This window comes from Cricetulus griseus, chromosome 9 (genome assembly GCF_003668045.3).
Source record: "Cricetulus griseus strain 17A/GY chromosome 9, alternate assembly CriGri-PICRH-1.0, whole genome shotgun sequence".
In the NCBI taxonomy this organism is placed as follows: domain Eukaryota; kingdom Metazoa; phylum Chordata; class Mammalia; order Rodentia; family Cricetidae; genus Cricetulus; species Cricetulus griseus.
In genome coordinates, this window is record NC_048602.1 from 27,393,487 (window position 1) to 27,417,801 (window position 24,315).

Genomic DNA, 24,315 nt, shown 5'->3' on the forward strand with positions numbered 1-24,315 from the left:
AAAGAAAACGGTTTATTTTGGTTTGAGTGCCGAGGGGATGGAATTCAGTCGGGAAGGAATGGCAACCAGTCAGGGATTCGTGGCTACACCATCAGGGAGCTGGTTGGACAGGCCAACCCTAGGCAGAAAGGGGAGAACAGGAAGTATGGCAAGGTTATGAACACTCAAGACCTGCCCACGGTGACGTACTTCCTTCAGCAAGGGTGTCTGTCCTAAAGCAGGGGTTCTCAACCTTCCAACACTGCAACCCTTTAATACAGTTCCCAGTGTTGTGGTGACCCCCAAGCACAAAATTATTTTCGTTGCTGCTTCATAACTGTAATTTTGCTACTGCGATGAATCATAATATGTAAATATCAGATACACGACCCCTGCGAAAGGGTCATTTGACTCCCAGAGGGTCGCAACCCACAGGGTTAGGACCGCTGTCCTTAGCTGGGAGGTGGTGACACATGTCTTTAATCCCAGCACTCGGGAGGCAGAGACAGGAGGATCTCTGTGAGTTCAAGGCCAGCCTGGTCTACAGAGCGAGTTTCAGGATAGCCAGAGCTGTTACACAGAGAAACCCTGTCTCGAAAAACCGAAAATAAATAAATACACATAAAATGTCTGTCCTAGGGTTCCATAGCCTCTCCAAAACAGCACCACTTTCTCCAGCCCGTGCACCATTGGGTTCCTTTGTGGGCAGGTAACACTTGTAGGTAGCATGTCACTTGTGGTCCCACTTGTTCCTTGCTGTCCCCTCCTCCTTCCTGCCTCCTTGAAGGTAGCCTGCTCACCTCCTGCACCTGCACAATTGCCTTTAAGTAGATGCAGACAGAAGGAGGGAAGGAGCGGGCACCCACCTGCCTGTCCCCAGATGGAGTTCTCAGCACTTCTTGATTCTGAGAGCCGGGAGCCCAGCCACCAGCCACGATCTCTCCCTAGGGCCTTCTGGGACATCCTCACACCAGCCAAGACATACAGCGCACCGATGGCAGCTTGGTCATCAGGAATGCGCCAACTCAAGGCACTGAGGTTCAGGACAACAGCAAGCCCCACGGGATTTCAACAGAGCACAACCAAGTCAAGTGTGAGTGCAGCCCAGTTCTCAGAAATCAGACTCACAACCCCCGGCAGGGCCCAACAGGGCATTTCTGGCACAGTCATTAGTAACCTGTGTCAGACTGTTTTTTCTTGCTATCACAGACTCCCTGAGACTGGATAACTTATAAAGAATGGAGGTTTAAAGTCAGGTGTGGAAGTCGGGTTTCTATTGTGGTAAAACACAATGACCGGAGGCAACTCGGGACGGAGAAGGGACGGAGAAGGTGTATTTTATCTTAGGCTTCTGGGTAATGGTCCATCCATCGAAAACGGAAGTCAAGGCAGGAACCTGGTCCGGAAGCAGGAACTGGAGAGACCATGGAGGATTAATGTTAAATGGGTTGCTCTCCATGCTCACTCTGCTTTCTTTCTTTCTTTTTATTTTTAAATTTACTTACGTGCATTGGTGTTTTGCCTGCATGTATGTCTGTGGGAGGTTATAGGATCCTCTATAACCGGAGTTGCAGACAGTTGTGAGCTGCCATGAAGATGCTGGGAATTGAACCCAGGTCCTCTGGAGGAGCAATCAGTGCTCTTAACCTCTGAGCCATCTCTCCAGCCCCTCAGGGCCTTCTTGTGTCACTCAGGACCACCCTCTCAGGGCCTTCACTGCTCCCAGTGAGCTGGGCCCTCTCAAGTCAACCAGTAATCAAGAAAAGGAGCTGGGCAGGTGGTGGCGCACACCTTTATTCCCAGCTCTCAGGAGGCAGAGGCTGGCAGATCTCTGTGAGTTCGAGGACAGCCTGGTCTACAGAGTGAGTTCCAGGACAGCCAGGGCTACACAGAGAAACCCTGTCTCAAAAACACAAAACAAACAAACAAAAGCAAAGAAAATGACCCCACAGACTTGCTATGGACCAGTCTTAAGGAGGTATTTTTTCAATTGAGGTTCCCTCTTTCCAGATAACTTTAGCTTGAGTCCAGTTGGCAAAACACTAATCAGAACACAGGGCACGGTAACAAATATCTGTAATCTCACCACTTAGGGCGCCAAAGCAGGAGGATCAGAGGTTCAGGGGTACATAGTGATTTTGGAGGCAAACATGGAATACATGAGATTCTGTCCCAAACATACACCGTCTATTTCAAAAATGGCATTTTGTGGGCAAAAGGTTCTAAAGGCAGGGAGGCCCAAGGGTTAGTGCTTGGAAAGGAATCCGTGTTTGCTATAACGGGATAATGGTTTCACTTAGCAAGACAGGACAAGTGCATCAGGTCAAGTCCTCCTTTCTCTTCTTATAAGCCCTGAAAGCAGTCAGACCTGGGACTGTACACCCAGAAGAGGCCAAGGCAGGAGGATCACCACCTAGACAGCTAACTTAGTAAGACTCTGTCTCAAAATAAAGAGCAGAAGCAAGGTTATAACACAGCTTAGCAATGGAACCCCTGCCTAGAATCCTCCAGTGAGGGGCTGGGGGCGTGGCTCAGTGGTAGAGCCCCTGCCTAGAATCCCCCAGTGAGGGACTGGGGTTGTGGCTCAGTGGTGGAGCCCCTGCCTAGAATTCCCCAGTGACATGGCTCAGAGGGTGAAAAGCACTGGTCACCAAGCCTGATAAGCTCAATTGAAGTCCCATCAATCACATGGTAGAAGGAGAGTACCAGCCCCTGCAAATTGTCCTCTAACCTATGTTCATGGCCCCCACACCCTCACAAATACCCATACATAAAATAAAAATAAGTTTTTAAGAAATACAATAAAGAAATCTTGAAGGAAAATAGTTATACCCGTCATGGTGTCTCACGCCTTTAATCCCAGCACCCGGGGGAAGCAGAGACAGTCAGATCTCTGGGCACTTGAAGCCAGCTTGGGCTGATTAGCAAGTTCCAGGACAGCCAGTATCATAGAATATTAATTAAATATGGGTTAAATTCATTTATGCTGTGGAATATGTGTTTAATGATGCAAAGGTGTGTTACATTTGTTTGATTAAATAAAATTGACCGAGAGTCAGGATGTTGACTCAGCAGCTAGCTGACAGGAAGTGGTAGGGTGGGAGGAACCATGTGTAGCTAGGGTTTTGGGAGGAGACAGGAGCTATGAGAGAAGGTTGGCTACTTGCTTGCTATTCAGCCTCTCTGAGCCAGCAGGATTTCACCTCAGCCTTTGCATCCCGAATTCTGTAGAGGGATAGAGATCTAGATAAAGTTTCCTTCAGCAGCTGTGATAAAGCCTGTTGCCTGAGGGAACAGAATTCCTGTCTAGCTAAGGCCAGTGCAGCTGAGGTACTGCTGGTAGCTTCAGGGAGTTGCAACTGCTGATGGATAGCAATTGCCTAAGGAGCCGCTACTGAACACACACACAGACACAAGCCAGGGCTATTATGTGCCCAAATTCTGAACCCCCAAATCACCAAGAGGCCCATTTTGATGCAAAAGCAATGAGTCTATTCTTGCAGTTGTTTAACGAGCTAACCCCGTTAGCTAGGACCTTTCATCCATCCACCATGGCAGATGGCTGAGAAAAAGACTCTGAGAAACCACAGGACAGAGATCTTATAGGGCAGCGTAAGGGGAGTGTCTAGGGGCACAGACTCAGGATTGGTGTGGCTCCAGGCTTGGAGCGCTTGCCCTGTGTTGATTGGTCAACTGGTTGTTATGGCCCATAGGACCACCCAGGGCGGTTGTTATGCTCTGCGAGTCATTGCTGTGCACTTGTCCGTAAAGCACCACCAGCTAACTTCTGATTGGTTCCTTGTCACGAGACAGGCATCTGACCTCTTAGTGACTAAGACAAGGTCAGAAAAGCACCTGTTCGGCTGTTATGGCTGCCGAAATGGGGAGCTGGTCCCTTCAAAACAAAAAAGTTTCCCTCCAAAACGGAAGGCTGTAATCTCCAGGGAAACAACAAAGCCAGAGGTGGATATTGAGCATCTTTCAATTGCTCTCAAAATAAATAAATAAGTAAGCTTATCCCTTGAGAATTCCATACTGTATGCAATGCGTTTTGACCTTATCCACCCCTACGCCCTCCTGCCCCCCCCCCGTCACTTCTTTGCAAACCTCTGTGTTCACTTAGTGCCCACGTGCTCTGCCACCCACTGAAACATGGACAAGGAACCAGTGTACACCCCAAACCCAACTTTACCTTTTGGAGACAAGGGTCCGTTCCTGAACCTGGGGTTCACCGATTCAGCTAGACCAGCTGGCCAATGAGCTCCAGGGGCCCGCCTGCCTGTCTCTGCCCCCCCCCCCCAACCACAGCACTGGGGTTACAGGCAAGCGCTTAGCTTTTTAAACAGGAGTTCTGGAGATCCAAACTTGGCTCCTCATGCTACAGAGCCATCCCCCCAGCCCCCAAAGCCTCTGAAGTGATGGCACTGGTGTCCCTTCGGTCTCTGCCCTCACTCAACCACCCAGGAGGTATTTACTGAGCAGCTGAAGTGTGCTCAGCACATGGCAGGCCAAGACCACTCCAGACTGGGAGCTAATGGGAACACCACAGACCACACACACACACACACACCCCAGGGACCAGAACAGACAGACTGGGATGAGGGGGTCTTGGGAACTACGGAGCAGAGCGTGACTAAGTCTGGGGGTCAGGGTGGACCTCCTGCAAGAGGGACAATCTGATCTAGTTCTAATATATATAAGGGTTATGCAGGCCCTGGCAAGGAAAGGGACAGAAATGGAGGGGTGGGGGTGGGGGAGGAAGAGGATGCCCTTGGAAACGGAGGAAGAGAAGGCAGAGGAGCCTGCGTTGTAAAATGACCCAATGACTGGACAGGCATTCAAAGGTGGAATGACAAGAACAGGGGTGTGGAGGAGGGAGGTGAGTCCTTCAGTCTTGACCTGCCCCTTAATTGCCAGAAGCCTCCAGGGCTTCCACAGCTGCGGCTCACACTGCTGCTTAGGTCGACATCCTGTCCCTGTCAGGAGGATCTGCCATCTGACCTCGTCTTGGTGGCCACCCTGGGAGGCCTAGTGCTGCTCAGAGCTGTCTGCTTCTACTTAGTCCTGGCACTGAAGGTAATTCTGCCCCTCCCACTGGACCACCAGAGGACACCCTCTCCAGATCACTAGAGCTCAATCAACCACGTGAGCTCGACTTGCCTCACTCCACCAGGAGAATGAGCTCACTTTTTCCCCCAGCTTTATAGATGAGAAACAGAGACAGTCGAGACATTAGTTCCAAGTCACACAGCCAGGGAGCTACAACAAGTCGGATTCTAACAAAAATCCCACCGGCCCATGGGAAAGAATGATGGTGATCCAAGAGGTGCCCCTCTGACTCTCTAGTTTCCAAAGTGACAAGAGCGGCTATGAGTGCCGGGCTGCTGGGGCTCACTGTTATGTCAGGTTCGCAGGACCCCAAACAGACCTCCACAAGGAACCGACTCTGATGCAAAAGCAAAGGTTTCTGTATTGTTCAAGCCGGCTAGGGAGAGGCAAAGGTCCCTAACAATATCTGGGGGGTTGGGGGGAGGTATAGGGCAAGACCACAGGGCTGAGAGCCACAAGATTACAAAGTTTCCATGGTTACTCAAGGTCGTACAGAGTACAAAGTAAAGCAAAGACTATATTTTAGTAAGATACATTTGAACAAAATAGGGCAGGAGCATGGGGTCCAGGGGGCATGGAGGCAGGAGTCTGTCAATTATCCCCTGGGTCGGAGAATCTTTACAACTGGCAATTAGTGGCTATCTGGTTTTCTTTAGAACAAAGGAATGTTGCCACAGGTGGTGGAGCGTTAACTCCTCTTTTCCAAGAGCTGGGCTCAGGCGCCTCGTCACGCACTCCCCGCTAAGGGGTCAAACTCCCCTTTATCATTAGAAGTTTCCTTTTTCTCTGCATAGATTCAGCAGCCCAAGGTTTTAAACTTGCATTAATTTTAATTTTTTGGTCTCTCACTCACATCTCAGTTTACCGAGGCTTTGGAGAAGTGGCATCCCCTTGGGGCTCAGTGTGCCGGCCTGAGAAATGGGGATTGTCATAACCACACCCAGCCCACAGACTTCAGGTGTCTGAACAGCCCTTTTGCAGAGATGGGCTTTGTGAGCGCCACTGTCCATCGCTCGTGTGTCCTGTTAGGGTGCAAACATGATGAGTAGGCATGCGCGTACCAGGGATGGGAAGTCAGGAAGGGGGTTGGGAGGTGTGGGACAGGGCCCAGGACCCACCCTGCAGAGAAAGGAGACAGCTGAACAAAGTCTTGAGCCAGGAGAGGGCTTTAGTGGGTAAAGTCGCCTGTGCCGAGCCTTGGGGGGGGGGGGTCTGAGTTTGATCTCAGGAACCTCATAGTGGAAGGAGACAGAGACAGAGCACACTCACTCCTGTGCACACAACTGAAAAATGTAAAATAAGAGTTAGGGCTTCTATGTATGACTTTGGAGGAGTCACAGAGCAATGCAGTGATGAGCTCTCTCCCTCTATCCTTTCCCCCTCTCTCTCCTTCCTCCCTGACCTCCCTACTAATCTGACAGAACTGACCAAAGCCGAAGTGCAGCTGATCTGTTGTCAGGAGCCCATGAATATCATATTTCAGATACAGGCCTCGGCCCGGGATTCCAGGAGCTCAGATCTCCCATTGTCTTTTAGATGTCGGCTGGCTACCACCTGATGACCTGGCTAAGGTGGAGAATGGCTTCTAGTTTGTGTAACAATAGACCTAGGCCCCTGGGTGGGCCCACACCCTTTATGGGGGCTAGTGGGACGTGTGAGGGTCCTAGTGAAACGTGCCTAGTGCTGCAAGGCTGGTGCCTTTGTGGAATGTCTGAGGGCTTGTGTACGTGCGTTCTGGGACGATCTCTAGGATTAAAGGAAATATTTGATATCAGCTCTATACATGGTAATAGATGTCTTCTACCAGTACCCCCACTTTTGGAAAGCTATTTAAGAGGATATTTCAATAAACCGTGGTCTCCAGTACTGACTGAGAGCCCTCCTGAAATGACAAGATGTCTCTGTCTCGTCCTTAACGCCATTGGGTAGCTAGGGCTTCCTGATACACACTCCCTCACTCAGGGTCGGACCTGGGGCTGTTTGGCTGGTTCCGACCACAGCCCCAAAGACATCAGTCGGGAATAGATGGCCTCTGTTGTGTGGGACTGATACAGGCTGGACCCTGACAACCTGTGAGAACATAAATCCCAGGAAAGGAGTCTCAGGGCAGGATGACTGTCCATGCTGAGCTCTCGGGGACTTCCTCTCTCTGCTTTGCAGGCCGTTTCACCCCAAGATGTTCCTGTCCTGTTCAATAAGGCATTTCCTTTTCTGTTCTCCTGCCCGCTGCTACCCTTCAGCCTCTTGGACTCCAAGCAAAAGAAACTTCCTGGCTTGGGGGAGGGGAGGGAGTGACAGGAGAAAGAATTTAATATAAGAAGGGAAAGGATCCGTACCGCCAGCTCAGGACTCCCAAGACCAAGTTCTCAGTGTGAGGGAAATTTATTTGGCCCACAGGGACAAAGGGCAGGGAATGAGAGACAAAGACAGGAGATAGTGAACTAGGTGTAAGAGAAAGGGAACAGGGAGAGGGGAAAGGGATATCTGCCCCAGAAGGACAGAGGACTTTCTCTGGATAGAGAGGAGACAGACGTGGCCCACAGGCAAACGGTGGTTTATAAAGGTAAAAGGGGAAACCCCGTGTTAGAATGAGACATTTAATTTTAATTGGGCATGTTAATTAAGGCAGCCAAAGGGAGCTTTGGGTGGCTGGACTTCAATACTTTGGCAGCTGGACCTTGTTAGTCAGCCTCAGGAGGAGGAAGTGACCCAATAAGGGACGAGGCCTTGGTGGCCAGCTTTAGGAATGTGATCGGTTTTTAACACAGCAGAAGGAATCGGGAGAAGGGTAAAGTCCACACCAGGCTTGCCATGCTGGAGCTGGCAAGAGTCCATTCAAGAAGTCAGGAAGCTTTCCCAGACCCAAGGGCGTATTTGTCTCAGATATTGCTGCACTGATGCTGGGCTCATGCCAGTCTGTTGAAAGAAGACTCAGAGACACTTGTAAGAAGGAACTTAGCCTTTCGAGGCTGCAGGGGGCACCCAGCCTCGATGGACTGAAGCACCTTCCCCTTGCCCAGGGCATTTTTATCTTTCTCTGTATTTACATGTTAGCCAGTTGATTGCCATATGCTCAGAACAACTTGAATGAGGCTTCCAAAACCACAATGCCAAGTGCAGAGTCTGGATTCATAAGGACCACAGTTTTCTGGGTTTCCTAAACCAAGTTTTGCAGAGGCCTTGTGTCCTTGAGAAACTCCCAGACAAGGTTCTCATAGAGGGTCAAAAGGTATCCATTCAAGGATGGATTAGGGCTAAGTGTTAGCTCTCTGGAGCCAGGCCAGGTGTGGCCCAATGGGGGTTAGGGCTAGTTGGGAATTCCCTGCTGCCAGGCCGGCAGGAATTCTGCCACATGTATTAATTAATCAGCATGTGCAGGGTAACAAATTGCCCTTATGTCCTGATTACAATTCTATGGCTTGTACATTCATACAAGGACATCTGTTCAACCATGTTCATAGCAGCATTATTTGTAATAGCCAGAACCTGGAAACAACCTAGATGCCCCTCAACTGAAGAATGGATAGAGAAAATGTGATACATTTACACAATGGAGTACTACTCAGCAGAAAAAAACAATGGAATCTTGAAATTCGCAGGCAAATGGATAGAACTAGAAGAAACCATTCTGAGTGAGGTAACCCAGTCACAAAAAAGACAAACATGGTATGTACTCACTCATATGTGGATTTTAGACATGGAGTAAAGGATTGCCAGCCTACAATCCACACTGCCAGAGAAGCTAGGAAACAAGGAGGACTCTAAGAAAGACATACATGGGGAAAGGGACAAGATCTCCTGAGCAAATTGGGAGCACGGCGGGGCGGGGGTGGTGGTGGTGGTGAAAGGTTCAGGCATTATGCTGGCCTGCCCCTGTTACCTGGTGGAACAGGCAATACCCTGGTCAGCCCATGGGAACTAAGTCTGCACGCAGGTGCAGAGGACCCCTTTAAAAGATAGGCCCCTGCCCATTTACGCTCTCTGTTCCCGCTCTCTGTGCTCCCTGTTCCCCCACTCTAATCTGTCCCCCACCTATGCTCTTGCTCTGTCTCTCTATGGCGACCGGCCGTGGCGGTCAGCCATTTACCCTGTTCCTCTTCTTAGTCTCCCCATTCTGCCGGGCCTTATAATAAACTTATAGTCGATATGTCTGTCTCAGCATCTCTCTTTTCTTCTTTTTAAACAAAAGAATAACAGGGGGGACTAGGAGAATGAGAAGAGGAGAAGAGGAGGGGTGAGGAGGACATGAGGGAGCAGGAAGGTTGTGTAGGGGGAAGAATAGAGGAGAGCAAGATAAGAGATACTATAATAGAGGGAGCCAGTATAGGTTTAAAGAGAAATCAGGCACTAGGGAAATGTCTGGAGATCTACAAGGATGACACCAACTAACAATCTAAGCAACAGTGGAGAGTCTCCCTTAAATGCCCTCCCCTGATAATGAGATTGATGACTACCTTATATACCATCTTAGAGCCTTCTTCCAGCAGCTAGTGGAAGCAGAAGCAGACACCCACAGCTAAACACTGAACTCAACTGAACTGGAATCCAGTTGCAGAGAGGGAGGACTGATGAGCAAAGGGGTCCATACCAGGCTGGGGAAACCCATAGAACAGCTGACCTGAACAAGGGGGAGCTCTTGGTCCCCAGACTGATAGCTGGGAAACCAGAATGGAACTGATCCAAACCCCACGAATGTGGGTGTCAGTGAGGAGACCTTGGAAATATATGGGGCCTCTTGCAGTGGATCAGTGCATATCCCTAGCATAGGAATGGACTTTGGGAGCCCATTCAACATAGAAAGATACCCCCTCATCCTAGACACATGGGGGAGGGCCTAGGCCCTATCCCAAAGGATATGATAGACTCTGAAGAACCCCTCCATGGAAGGCCTCACCCTCCCTGGGGAGCAGAAATGGTATGGGATTGGTAGGGTGTTAGTGGGGGACAGAGGAGGAGGGGAGGGAGAGGGAACTGGGATTGACATGTAAAACAATCTTGTCTCTCATTTAAATAAAAAATGAGGAAAAAAAACAATTCTATGGCTTGTGGCTGTAGTTTAGGTTCAGCAGGTGGGCATTCCTTGGTGTCATCTCTCATGTTCAGATAGGCAAACCCCAACAGGTAACATGGCTTCTTTAGGCCCAGGCTCACGACTAGACCATAACTGCTCGCCATTCTATTGGTTGGAGCAAGTCACGTGGCTGGCTCCACTTCCTCTACCTGTGACCATTTTTACAACATGGACCCCAAAGCCAGGCAGTGGTGGCACTCCGGAGGCAGACGCAGGTGGGTCTCTGTGAGTTCTCAAAATTTCTGTCCCTGGGGGTTGACCATCTCAGCCAGCTGGCATGTGACATCCCTAGTTTCCTGTTGGGATAGGCACAGGGATGCTGGATGCAGGATGCGGAGATCCAGGGACTGAGGGAAATGTGTTGCTTTCCCTGTAAGCTGGGCATGTTAGCATCCAGGACCTGGCTGCGTGTGTCACCCTTGCACATGACAAGCTGCACCCTAGCTCTGTGCACAGGTGCAAAGGTCCCTTTAAGAAACAAGCTCTGCCGGGCGTTGGTGGTGCACACCTTTAATGCCAGCACTCAGGAGGCAGAGGCAGGCGGATCTCTGTGAGTTCAAGGCCAGTCTCCAAACCAAAACAGAGAAACCCTGTCTTGAAGAAAAAAAAAAACAAGAGAGAGAGAGAGAGAGAGAGAGAGAGAGAGAGAGAGAGAGAGATCTACCTACTCCCACTCTCTCCCTCTCTGAAGAGGCAGGCCTCTCTCTCTTTCTCTTACTCCTCTCCCTCTGTTTCTCTCCCTTCCCTTCCCCCAGTAAAATTTCCCAGGTAAGTTTTGTCTGCATGGCATGTTTGTCCCTCAGCTGCTGTGTTTTGGACTCATAGGCTAAGGTTCAATCTCAAGCCATATCATAGCAGGGCAAAACACAAAATGTTTCCTCTGTGGTTAAGAGCACTGTCTGCTCTTCCAGAGGTCCTGAGTTCAATTCCCAGCAACCACATGGTGGCTCACAACCATCTGTAATGAGATCTGGTGCCCTCTTCTGGCCTGCAGGGACACATGCAGACAGAAAACTGTATACATATTTATTATGTATACAAATCTTTAAAATCTTTTAAAAAGAGTTTCCTCTGCATGTACAGCTTATTCTTGCTTATTCTTTTCAAATAAAAACAAACAGACAAAACAAGATTGCCCATGCCCCCAGAAAAAGGGGAGGTCATGGTGGACGCCCAGAAACCCATGGCGGTCTTGTAGATGGCACCAGTCATTTTGTGTGGGGCTCTTCAGGTTTGGCTGGTTTGGGTCTCTCTCTCTCTCTCTCTCTCTCTCTCTCTCTCTCTCTCTCTCTCTCTCTCTCTCTGTGTGTGTGTGTGTGTGTGTTTGTGTGTGTGTGTGTGTGTTGAACCCATGGCATTGTGTTCACCCTGCAGGCGTTCTACTACTAAACTATGTCCCAAACTCTGTGTAATTTTTAAATTTTGTGGCAGGGTCTCACTAAGTTGTCTTTGAACTCATTCGATGGCTGAGGCATTGTTTGAATTCAGCTTTTCCTGCCTCACAGGCTTCCCCACCACACCTGACTTCTCTGTCCCTCATAATAGGATTTGCAGAAAAATATGAGTGTGCTGGCACCAGGTAGTGTGACATCTGCCACTGTGAATGCCAAAAAGGAGTGTTTGCATTGATTATTAATGTCTGCCACTGTGAAAGCCAAAGGGAGCACTTGTATTGATTAGTGATGGCTGCTGGAAGCTTAGACTAGAAGGTAGGGGCTCTGTAATTCTGCCTGTTTCCTAATTGGCAGAGTGTGTCATCTTTCTTCTGGCCCCAGCTGGAGATCAGAACTCTCTGGCAAGTTCAGGGCCTGATCATGTTCGCTGTGATGGGGGAGACACAGAAGGATTTCACAATGCGGAATTTCACAATTCCTATAGTGACTCACTAGTGACTCACTGCATGACTCCCTGGGTGCGTGGGTATTCCACAGAGTTTTCCCACAGGACTCTCAGCCCAGCTCTGCTGTTCCTCCCAGCTCCTCCCTTATCTACACTCCCAGCCTTCCCTTCTTGCCATCCCCATCTCTTTTTCTCAACTCTCTCTCTCTCTCTCTCTCTCTCTCTCTCTCTCTCTCCATCATGAGAATTTTTTCTCTATGAGTGTGTGTCTGTGTGTGTATGGGTTTGTGCACTTGAAGGCCAGAAGTGGCCGTCAGAGCCTCCTGAAATTGGAGTTCCAGGGGTCTGTGAGCCACCTAATGTGGGTGCTGGGAACTGAACTCATGACCTTTGGAAGAGCAAGGAGTGATCTTAAAGGCTGGGTTGTAGCTCCAACCTTTTTTTTTTTTTTTTTTTTTTTTTTTTTTTTTTTGAGTCAGATTCTCAGGTACCCCCAAACCAGCCTTAAACTTGCTGTGGAGACAAGAGTGACCTTGAACTCCTGATCCTCCTGCCTTCACCTCCCAAGTGCTAGGATTGCAGGCATGAGTCACTACCTCTGTGTCAGGACGGAAAGGAGGGCTTCCTGTAATCTAAGCCTCTGCATGGAACTATCTTTAGCTCCCTATTTCTAGGAAGATGACTTGGGTGGAATTGTGTTTCGTTAAGGTAAACACAGAGTCACTGGAAAGGTTTGCTATAAGCCTTTTCCCCATAGATGGAGTTTCTGGAGAGAGCCTGAGAATTTCACAGGTGTCCCCGTGCCCCTCAAACTTGCCCTGCCTTTCCATCCTGCCTCAGGAAAGACTGGAATAGAGAAGCCCAGTGGCTGTCCAGACCCAGCCAGGCGTCTTGGAGGGTTTCCCAGAGGAAGAGCTGTGACCACTATCTAACCAGCATCTACCGAGCAAGAACAGAAGGGGAGATTCCCAGGAAGCCTCGGGGATGGGGAGCACCAGGGACGTGGGGTGGGTGGGGCCACCACCCTTCGTCACTCAGTCACTCAGTCTGTAGGGAGGAAACGACTGGACAGCTGGTGGCCTGAAGGCCCTGGTTAGTCACCAAGGGCGTAGTCCTTCAAGAGTGTGTTTCATATCCTCTCTGGGCTTTCAGAAGAAAGGAAGCCGGGGAGAAAGGACACTGTCACTGGGAAGGAATGTGGAGAGAGTGAGCGGGCTCCTCGGAGCCGGACGCCTTCCTGGAGGATGGGCAGGGGAGCTGTTCTGGAACTTTCCTCCTCGGCTGCAGAAAAGAAGACAAAAGGTGTGTCCTGCGCCTGCCACCCGGGTCTCCACCCATCCATCCTCCCGACGGTGCCAAGGAGAGGGTCGGGATTGTCACAGCTGTGTCCACACAGGAAAAAATGAGAAAGTTGGCAGCAAGAAGGTTTCTTGCCCTGAGTGGGCCTCTCCTTCTTGCCTTCCTCTCATTGTTTCATTCTGGGACTGGTTCTCGAGCAGCCCAGGTTCAGGATGGCTTGAACCCCTCATCTTCCTGCCTCCACTTCCCAAGTGCTGGGTCTCCTCCAGAGCTTTGCAAGCCTCGGCAACCCAGCCCCAGCCCCAGCCTCCCTGGATCTCTATAGGGCCTACAGAAGCAGACCCTAACGCCGAGTGTCTAGCAAGGGGACACCGGGTGAGTGACAGTGGGAGCAGGACCTGGGCTTTACCCTACCACCCAGCTGAGCCTGAGGAGTCCCTTCAGACTTCCACTAAAGAGAAGACAGGAAGGTTTGGGTTTTTTTTTTTTTTCACTTGCTTTTTGGTTTTGGTTTTTAGTTTTTGAGACAGGTGTCATGTAGTCCGGGCTAGCCTTGAACTCCCTTGGTAGCCTGAGCCACCACCACACCCAAATAATAAAGCTGGATTTTTTAAAAAAAATTTATTTTAGTTTGTTTTTGTTGGTGTTGTTTTGTTTTGTTTTCTAAGACAGGGTTTCTCTGTGTAGCTGTCCTGGAACTTGCCCTGTAGACCAGGCTGGTCTCAAACTCAGAGATTGACCTGCGTCTGCCTCTGGAGCACTGAGATTAAAAGCATGTGCCCCCAACGCCTGGTGGACTGTGTGTGTGCGATATCTTCATGTGTGTGGACATGTGCATGCACACACATGTATCATTGACACTATGAATCTTCCTTGCCCCCTCTCCACCTTCGTGTTTGAAGCAAGGTCTCTCACTTGAACTCTGAACTCAGCAGCCCCTGTAGATTCTGTAGCCAGCTTGCTCTGGGGAGCTGCCTTCTGCGTGCTGGGATTACAGACCCGCTCCCACAGGTAGGTTCTGGGGCTCCAAACTCCAGTCCCTGAGCCATCTTGTTGGCTCTAGAAAAGACTCTCTTTTTTTGCTTTTTCAAGACAGGGTTTCTCTGTGTAGCTTTGGAGGCTGTCCTGGCACTCGCTCTGGAGACCAGGCTGGCCTCGAACTCACAGAGATCCCCCTGCCTCTGCCTCCCGAGTGCTGGGATTAAAGGCATTTATTTAATTTTTATATGCATTGGTATTTGGCCTGCTTGTATGCCTGTGTGAGGGAGTTGGAGCCATTGGAACTAGAGTTACAGTTGTGAGCTGCCATGTGGGTGCTGGGAATTCCACTCGGATTCTTCGGCAGAACAGCCAGTGCTCCTAATCACTAAGCGGTCTCTCCAGCCCTAATGCACACCTTTTTATTGTTGCTTTCTTTTCTTTTCTTTTCTTTTGTGTTTTCTTGGTGTTTTTTTGTTTTGTTTTGTTTTGTTTTGTTTTGTTTTTCAAGACAGGGTTTCTCTGTGTAGCTTTGGAGCCTATCCTGGCACTCACTCTGCAGACCAGGCTGGCCTCAAACTCACAGAGATCCACCTGCCTCTGCCTCCTGAGTGCTGGGATTAAGGCGTGCAATGCCACCAACGTCCGGCTCAGAAAAGACTTTTATAACAGCTTTAATATGGGCATTAAAGAGAGACAGAGTCACGCAGGAAAAAGATAGTACATGCCCAATGTAAAGGAGCAGGCTCAGGAGAAAGAGTTGAGGGCCTCAACAGTTATTTATACAACTTCTAAACACTTTTTTAAAAAAAGATTTTATTTAGGGGCTGGAGAGATGGCTCAGAGGTTAAGAACACTGACTTCTCTTTCCAGAGGTCCTGAGTTCAATTCCCAGCAACCACATAGTGGCTCACAGCCATCTGTAATGAGATCCGGTGCCTTCTTCTGGCATGCAGGGATACATGCAGACAGAATACTGTATACATAAAAAATAATATTTTTTAAAAAATTTGCCGGGGGGGGGGGGCAGGCGTTGGTGGCGCACGCCTTTAATCCCAGCACTCGGGAGGCAGAGGCAGGAGGATCTCTGTGAGTTGGAGGCCAGCCTGGTCTCTAGAGTGAGTGCCAGGATAGGCTCCAAAGCTACACAGAGAAACCCTGTCTCGAAAAACCAAAAAAAAAAAAAAAAAAATTGCCGGGGCGGGGGGGGGGGGGGGGTTGGTGGTGCACGCCTTGAATCCCAGCATTGTGCAATTAATAAGTATAAAACAGTGCCCAGGATCAGTGACTTACTGGATGAATGGCAAGATCTGGTCTGCTCCATGGGGAGTTAAGTAGACTCTGTTGAGAAGTTAAACTGGCTTGAGCCCCGACTGCCACATACAGGAACATCCCTTGAAGGACTCAGATAATGAAAAGAGTAAGATGTCAGGACCTTCTCTTTGGGGAAAGACTAAGGCACAAAGAAATGCAATTAAGAAACAGCTCAATGCTTGTGCTGCATGGCCCAAACACTGTGTCATGCCTGTTGAAGAAGAAAACTGTTCTCATGGGTTTGTTTCTGAGGAACCACCTGACACCTCCTGACCACAAAGGCTGAGCTGGTGCAGGAGGAAGTACAGGAGGGCACCTGGTGGGGTTACTGAACCTTTCAGAACAATAGGCATTTAGATAGATTCTTGCTAAAATTATGGTTTTCTTGCTTCAAGAAAAATGTTGTAAGTATGTGGGTGATGGCTTTCACCCTGGAGTCATTAAGCCTGCTTTCAGTATTGTTTGTGGTTCCACTGTGATGCAGTTATAGTCTATGTAAGATGTAGCTGGGGCTGGAGAGATGGCTCAGAGGTTAAGAGCACTGACTGCTCTTCCAGAGGTCCTGAGTTCAATTCCCAGCAACCACACGGTGGCTCACAACCATCCATTATGAGATCTGGTGCCCTCTTCTGGTGTGCAGATATACATGGAAGCAGAATGTTGTATACATAATAAATAAATAAAATCTTAAAAAAAAAAAAAAGATGTAGCCATCCCGATTCACCCTCGACACCGACTCCAACAACTCCTCTTTGGGACCTGAACCCCTCTGGAGCTGGACTCCCAGCAGGGAAGGACTAGAAAGTGTGACCTTGTTGGAGGAGGTGTGTCACTGAGGGTGGGCTTTGAGGTTTCAAAAAGCCAAGGCCCAGTGCCCAGCCCATCTCTCTGTCTGCTGCCTGTGGACCAATTAGGATGTGAAATTCTTAGCCCCTGCTCCAGCACCATGCCTGTCTGCTCCCACTGTGATAAGCAAGGACTAACCCTTTAAAACTTCAAGCAAGCCCCCAATTAAGTGCTTTCTTTTATAATTGCTTTCTTGTCATGGTGTCTTTTCTCAAACTAAGACGCTTGCACGCGCGCGCGCGCGCACACACACACACACACACACACACACACACACACACACACATGAATAAGTACATTTTTGAAGAAATTTAAAGCAAAGGTCTTACATGCTTGGGTGTTGTGAAATATTATTTTAAGGCGTGTTCCATTTAAAATATTTGTTGGCTGGTGCAAGAGGTGTTGTATTATTTTATGCTGCATTTGTTTGACTCTGTGAAGCTGTGTTATTTTCCCTGACTAAAACACCCGATGGTCTAATAAAGAGCTGAACAGCCAATAGCCAGGCAGGAGAAAGGATAGGTGGGGCTGGCAGGCAGAGAGAATAGAGAGGAGGAGAAATCTGGGAAGAGGGGATCAAGGAACGAGAAAAGGAGAGAGGACACCTCAGGCCAGCCACCCAGCTACAGAGCAAGCCATGGAGTAAGAAGTAAAGAAAGACATAGAGAAAGACAAAAGCCCAGAGGCAAAAGATGGACAGGATAATTTAAGGAAAGCTGGCTAGAAACAAGCCAACTAAGGCGGGGCATTCATAAGTAAGAATAAGTCTCAGTGTGATTTATTTGGGGGTTGGATGCCCCCTGCCCCAAAGAGCTAAGTGCAAAGAGCCCAAGAGTAAAACAACCAACAACATTTTGGTGTTCAAACATGAACTCCTATTCCCATGTAGGGCCTGAGATATCTTTCGGGGGGTGGGAGGGGAGTACGGGGAAAGACATGACTGCTTTAAGAGAAGCTGCTGTTCAGAAGGCAGCCTGTGGCAGCTCAGGTATTGGCATTCCATAGCTGGGAAGGTTTAATGCAGTTCCTGGTCATGTACCTCCAAGCTTTAGGCTTGGCTTCATGGCCCAAGAATCGGGCAGAGGCAACCATCAGAGTCGCACAGAGGACCCAGCTGTAGCTTAGCAGTTTAAAGATTGCTCACACCAGCCAGGCGTTGGTGGCGCACACCTTGAATCCCAGCACTTGGGAGGCAGAGGCAGGCAGATCTCTGTGAGTTCGAGGCCAGTCTGGTCTCCAGAGTGAGTGCCAGGACAGGCTCCAAAGCTACACAGAGAAACCCTGTCTCGAAAAACAAAAAACAAAAAACAAAAAACAACAACAAAAAAAACAAAAAAACCCCAAAACAAACAAACAAACAAACAAAAAACGATTGCTCACATGGCCAAAAAAAAGGCTAAAATATATGCAGTAAAAGAGGTCCAGACAGGAGAAAAAAAAAAAACACTCTAAATGGGTTCCAATGTGTTTTGCAATATGTATAGGCTTAAGAAAAGAAAATAGGTTTGGAGAGTGATAGAAAGAAACAGCTTTAAAAAAGTAATAAAGTTGACACTAAGGGAATGCTCAACTTCCCTAGCCATCAGGGAAATGTAAATCAAAACAACTCTGAGATACCATCTTACACACCTCAGAATGACTAAGATAAAAAACACTGATGACAGCTTATGCTGCAGAGGACGTGGAGAAAGGGAAGCACTCTTTCATTGCTGGTGGGAGTGCAAACTTGTACAGCCACTGTGGAAATCAGTATGGCAATTTCTCCGAAAATTAGGGATCAATCTACATCAAGGCCCTGCAATACCACTTTGGGGCGTCTACCCAAAGGAGGCACACTCACACCACAGGGACATTTGCTCACCTACGTTAATAGCAGCGTTATTCATAATAGCCAGAACTTGGAAACAACCTAGATGCCTCTCAACTGAAGAATGGATAAAGAAAATGTGGTACATTTACACAATGGAGTATGACTCAGCGGTAAGAAACAATGACATCCTAAAAGAGGCAGACAAATGGACAGAACTAGGAAAAAAAATCCCAAATGAGATAACCCAGACCCAGAAAGACAAATGTAGTATGTACTCACTCATAATTGGATGCCAGAAATAAAGCAAAAGATATCCAGCCTACAATCCTCAAACCCAGAGAAGCCAGAACCCTCTTCCAGAAACAGATGGAAGCAGATGCAGAAATCCACAACTAACCAATCGGCCAAGCTCCTGGAGGACAATCAAGGTGAGGAAGGAGGGATGATATGAACAAAGGAGTCAAGACCGTGATGGGGAAACCCACAGGATCAGCTGACCCGAGCTAGTGAGAGATCACTGACTCAGGTCTGACAAACGGGGAACCTGCATAAGACCAAACTAGACTCCCTTAATATAGGTGACAGTGGTGTGACTGGGACAATATATGAGGCCACTGGCAGTGGGTCCAAGACCTAACACTAATGCACACACTGACTTAGTGGAGCCCATTCTCTATGGAGAGACACCTTGCCCAGCCTAGACACAGGGGTGTGGGGGTGAGGAGGTGCCTTGGTCCTGCCTCAGCGAGATGATGAGACAGACTTAGCAGACTTCCTAGGGAAGGCCTCACCCTCTCCAAGGAGCAGAGGGGAGGTGGGTTGGGAAGAAGTGGGGGGAGCCAGAGGGAGGAGGGGGAGGAATTGGAATGTAAAAAATAATAAATTTTTTTTAAATTAAAAATAATAAACTCTAAAGAGAAGAAAAGTAGTATTAAAAAAAAAAAAAGCCATGGGCTGGAGAGATGGCTCAGAGGTTTAGAGCACCGACTGCTCTTCCAGAGGCCCTGAGTTCAATTCCCAGCAACCACACGGTGGCTCACAACCATCCGTTATGAGATCTGGTGCCCTCTTCTGGTGTGCAGATAGACATGGAAGCAGAATGTTGTATACATAATAAATAAATAAAATCTTTAAAAAAAAAAGCCACATAAGATGGGACATACCCAGGGAATGTGAACCCTAAAAGTATTGTGTTGATTTTGAATTTTTGATTGCTGATAAGCAAATGGCAGTTGCTAAGAGTCCTGGAATTGAAAGAGGGAGCTGTTGAAAGAAATCAGCCTATATGCTTTAGGAATGCCTTAACTTAAAAAATAGATGTGTTCCGTTTGTTTATGCAGTGGAACACTTGTTTAATGATGCAAAGATGTGTTGTGAATACAGGTGGAGTTGTTCTCTTGTCCCGACTGCCCAAATAAACATGCTGAAGCTTACGTTAATTACAAAAGCTCAGCTGATAGCTCAGGCTTATTATTAATTAGCTCTTATAGTTAAATTAATCCATTTCTGTTTATGTATTACCACATGACTCGTGGCTTTACCTATCTTTAGCATCTTGCTTCCCTGGTGGCTGGCAGGCATCTATCCAGACTCCACCCTTCTTCAGACCAGTCCACAGTTTGATTGTCCCACCTAACTGTATCCTATTCATTGATAGGTCAAACGGCTTTTTTTTTATTAACCAATGAGAGTAATACATATTCACAGTGTAGAGAAGCATTATCCCACAGCAATGAGTTCCATTCTATTCTTTTATGCTGCGTTTGCTCAACTCTGTGAAGCTGTGCTACTTTGCCTAAAACACCTGATTGGTCTAATATAGAGCAGAACGGCCAATAGCTAGGCAGGGGAGGGACAGGCAGGGCAGGTGGGCAGAGAGAATAAGAGAACCCTGGGAAGAGAGGATGGAGAAGCAAGAACAGGGTAGAGGACTCCAGGGGCCAGTCACCCAGCTGGCCACAGAGTAAGAAGTAAAGAAAAGGCATGTAGAATGGAGAAAAAGATAAGAGCCCAGAAGCAAAAGGTAGATGGGGTAATTTAAAATTTAGAAAAGCTGGCTAGAAGCTGGATGTTGGTGGCACACACCTTTAATTGCAGCACTCGGGAGGCAGAGGCAGGAGGATCTCTGTGATCTCGAGGCCAGCCTGGTCTCCAGAGTGAGTTCCAGGATAGGCTCCAAAGGTACACAGAGAAACCCTGTCTCGAAAAGAAGAAGAAGAAGAAGAAGAAGAAGAAGAAGAAGAAGAAGAAGAAGAAGAAGAAGAAGAAGAAGAAGAAGAAGGAAAGAAAGAAAGAAAGAAAAAGAGAAAGAAAGAAAGAAAAGCTGGCTAGAAATAAGCCAAGCTAAGGCTGGGCTTTTATATAAAAGGATAAGAATGCAGCTGGGTGATGCCCCTTCCCCCACAAAGAGCTAAGCACAAAGATCCAAAGAGTGAAACAACCAACACTTGGGTCTTAGGCAGGCCTCACGGCTATTTTAGTTTATCTCTCCTCTCCCTTTTAATATTTACTTCTTGTGCCAGGCAGTGATGTAACAGCCCTGGCTGTCCTGGAACTCACTCTGTAGACCAGGCCGGCCTCGAACTCAGAGATCGCCTGCCTCACCTCCTGAGTGCAGGGATTAAAAATGTGTGCCACCACCACCCGGCTCCTCGCTTGTTTTTTGGTTTTATTTGTTTTTTTGTTTTGTTTTGTTTTGTTTTTTCGAGACAGGGTTTCTCTGTGGAGCTTTGGAGCCTATCCTGGCACTCGCTCTGGAGACCAGGCTGGCCTCGAACTCACAGAGATCCGCCTGCCTCTGCCTCCCGAGTGCTGGGATTAAAGGCGTGCAATGCCACCAACACCCGGCCTAGCTTGTTATTTCAACATTCTTGTTTGAAATATGGGCAAGTCCTGTCTCTACGTAGGCATTCTGTGCCGCTTACTGTTTTAGTTTAGTAAAAAAAAAAAAAAAAAAATCAACTCTCATGTGTTCAGACTTCAACAACACTCTGGGGTGAGGGACTCTTTCTGGTCACAGCCCTTCAAGCTTCCTGTCTTTCCTGCCCCAAGACACCATCAGTATTCAGTATTTCTGCTTGATAAGCAACAATGTAAAGGAAACTTTCTCCACATTAAAGTACGTGTTTCTGTAAGTGTGTGTGTGTGTGTGTGTGTGTGTGTGTGTGTGTGTGTGAGAGAGAGAGAGAGAGAGAGAGAGAGAGAGAGAGAGAGAGAGAGAGAGAGAGAAGGGATCAGAACACAGCCTTTGCTGTTCTCACCTCCACCTGCTTTTGAGGAAGTCTCTATGCCAGCCTTGCTGACTCAGGAGCCCCTGAGGGCTGCTCCGTCCCCACTTCTATCTTAGCTCAGTTGTGCTGGGGTCATAGACACACACTCCCATGTCCAGGAAATCTTCACCCAAGGAGCCACCACCCCAGCCTGCCTTTTCTAAATAACAAGATGTTACCATCCTCTAGTTTATGGATGGGGGTGGGTGGGGAGAAAACTGATCACGGTTGCCGAGGCCCATCCGCCATTAAAGGGTAGAGGCAGAATTTGAACGGAGAGAATCACACCCTATTTCGTCTCTTTTACCCCTTTCTCTCTCTCTCCCTTCCTCCCTGGAAAAGGGTCCCACTCACCCATCGTCCAGGCATGTCAGTGTTCTGAGAAAGGGGTCACTCCAGGTCGTAACCCAGGCTCTGAGTCAGCTGGGATGTCAGCCTCAATGAACTCCAACAGCCATGCAGAAGCACATGTATTGATGTTGCACAAAAGTTGCTTTTTGGGAACAAGTTCCTCATACAAAAGCCCTGATCTGATTCATGTTTTCTGAAGGAAAACGTCACGCACACCAAAACCACCACCCCTGAAACCTTGTGCACTGTTTGCAGTACCCAATAGTGCAAGACATTCCAGGCTTGCCAGCCCGTTTTTGTGACTAAAGTCAAGGCAAGGCTGTCTAGCTCCTTCAGGAAAACAACTCTATAAATAACAGAGAACAATCAGTTTTCCACCATGATTTCCTCAAGGTCTAAGTACTTTTAGAAAACAGCTATTTTAAGCATGTGAAAGCTAGACGGGATTTTATTAGACGTTTAAAGCATTGTGAGAAATACAGAAGTCTTGAATAAATGTCTCTTCACACTTTCAAAAAAAAAGAAGGAAAAGAACTATTTTATTCTAATGTTTGGCCTAGATGCAATGAGTCTACTGGAATCCACTTCACAGGCCCCTCCCGTCTCAGTCCCTGGGTGCTAGGATCATAGCCATGAGTCACCGGTGACTCCTAGGTTCTTGGTCTTTTCTCCTTCTCTTTCCCCCTCCATTTCTGCCACCACCTTTTCTCCCCATGCCTCCCTCTCTTTCTCTTTCCTGTATCTTTCAACCCCTGTACCTTTTTGGGGAAAGATCAGCATCTGAAACCTTAAAAATTTGAGAAAAGTCCTTTTGTGCCAACTTTGAGCACCTGAGTAGAAACCAGGGCCTTGCTTGCTTTGTCAACACTAGCTGCTCCTATCAGCAACTCAGCAACGTCTCCAAAACCACAAACTCGCATGCCCTTTCACCCAGAAAGCCACAGGGCAGATACCATCACATCTGAGGAAATAAGTACGCTGTCTCTCAGGCCAGGATATTTTACCATTTTGCTTGGTTTTATCTGGGTGCGAACCCAGGCCCTCAAGTTTGCACACACACGAGCATTTATTCATCGCCCTGGCCCCAAACACAGTGTCGTTCGTGATAGAGGCACATAGAAGCACACACACATACCTGTGTGGGTCAGCATTAAAGGACTATAACAAAACACCTGAGGTCAGGCCTGACAGTGGTGGCACACGCCTTTGATCCCAGCACTCAGGAGGCAGAGGCAGGTGACCTCTGTGAGTTCAGGTCAGCCTGGTCTCTAGAGTGAGTTCCAGGACAGCCAGGACTACACAGAGAAACCCTATCTCAAAAAAACAAAAACAAAACAAAACAAAAGCAAAGAAAATCTCGATGTCGATAACCCACTGTGCATCACACAGAGAAAAGATTTCTGTGGCTCACAGTGTAGTGATTTTTTTTTTTTTCTTTCGAGACGGGGTCTTTCTGCTTAGTCCTGGCTGTCCTGGAATTCACTCTGGAGACCAGGCTGGCCTCAAACTCAGAGATCCGCCTGCCTCTGCCTCCCGAGTGCGGGGATTAAAGGTGTGCACCACCATACCCAGGCTTGTAATGGTTTTTCAAATCCAAGATTGGGGGACCCCCCTTGTTGGGCCAGCGGTGAGAATGGTAGATAGGATATCACATGACTGCAACTCTTGATGTATGAAAGAGCTCATATCACCAAAGAGCCAGCCACAGTCCCCCGGGAAATACAGAACTCTTGTACAGGGAGGTCAGAGTGGCTCATTGGGTCCAGGGGCTTTGCCTCTAAACCTGTGGACCTGAGTTTGGTGCCTAGAGCCCACATGGTCGAAGGCAAGAACAGGGTATTCTCTGACCTTCACGTGAGCACCACAGAGCGCACACAAACGAATTTTATTTATTTATTTATTTATTTATTTATTTATTTATTTATTGAGACAGGGTTTCTCTGTGTAGCCCTGGCTGTCCTGGACCTGACTCTGGCTGTCCTTGAACTCACAGAGATCCACCTGCCTCTGCCTCCTGAGTGGCGTGCACCACCAGTGCCTGGCTTAACTTTTTTTTTTTTATGACACTATAGGGGCTGACTTCATCAGTGGACAGTGTGTTAACTAGCATGCAGTAAGTCCTGGGTTTCACCCCACACACACAGAGTGGAAACCAGTCTGAGTGTTATGCGTGTCTGCTTCCTCAGCTACATAAGGAATCTGGGACCAGCCTGGGCTACAAAACATTTTTATCAGTCTTCTGAAATGGACACCGAAACCCCGCCACCAAGCCATGCATATGGCGTCTGTGAAGACGCACACACAACTCTCCTTGGGAACCCAAATCCAAACTCCCAGATCCAAACTCCCAGGAATACTTTATTCTACCACTAGCATTCCTACCCCCCCTCATCCCCCTCATCCTCCCCCCATTTAAAAAAAAATTCAAGGGCTTGAGAGAGACGGCTCAG

The 24,315-nt window shown here is 48.2% G+C and overlaps 1 long non-coding RNA gene across 1 annotated transcript; it reads right to left on the minus strand.

Annotated features, from left to right (window-relative positions):
• Positions 1-1,300: 1,300 nt before the first annotated feature.
• On the minus strand, positions 1,301-22,316 carry LOC107980216. Its single transcript, XR_003487923.2, has 3 exons — positions 21,869-22,316; positions 15,569-15,678; positions 1,301-1,393 (listed from the first exon to the last, which is right to left on the minus strand). It is a non-coding gene; the product is annotated as an uncharacterized LOC107980216 (long non-coding RNA).
• Positions 22,317-24,315: the final 1,999 nt, after the last annotated feature.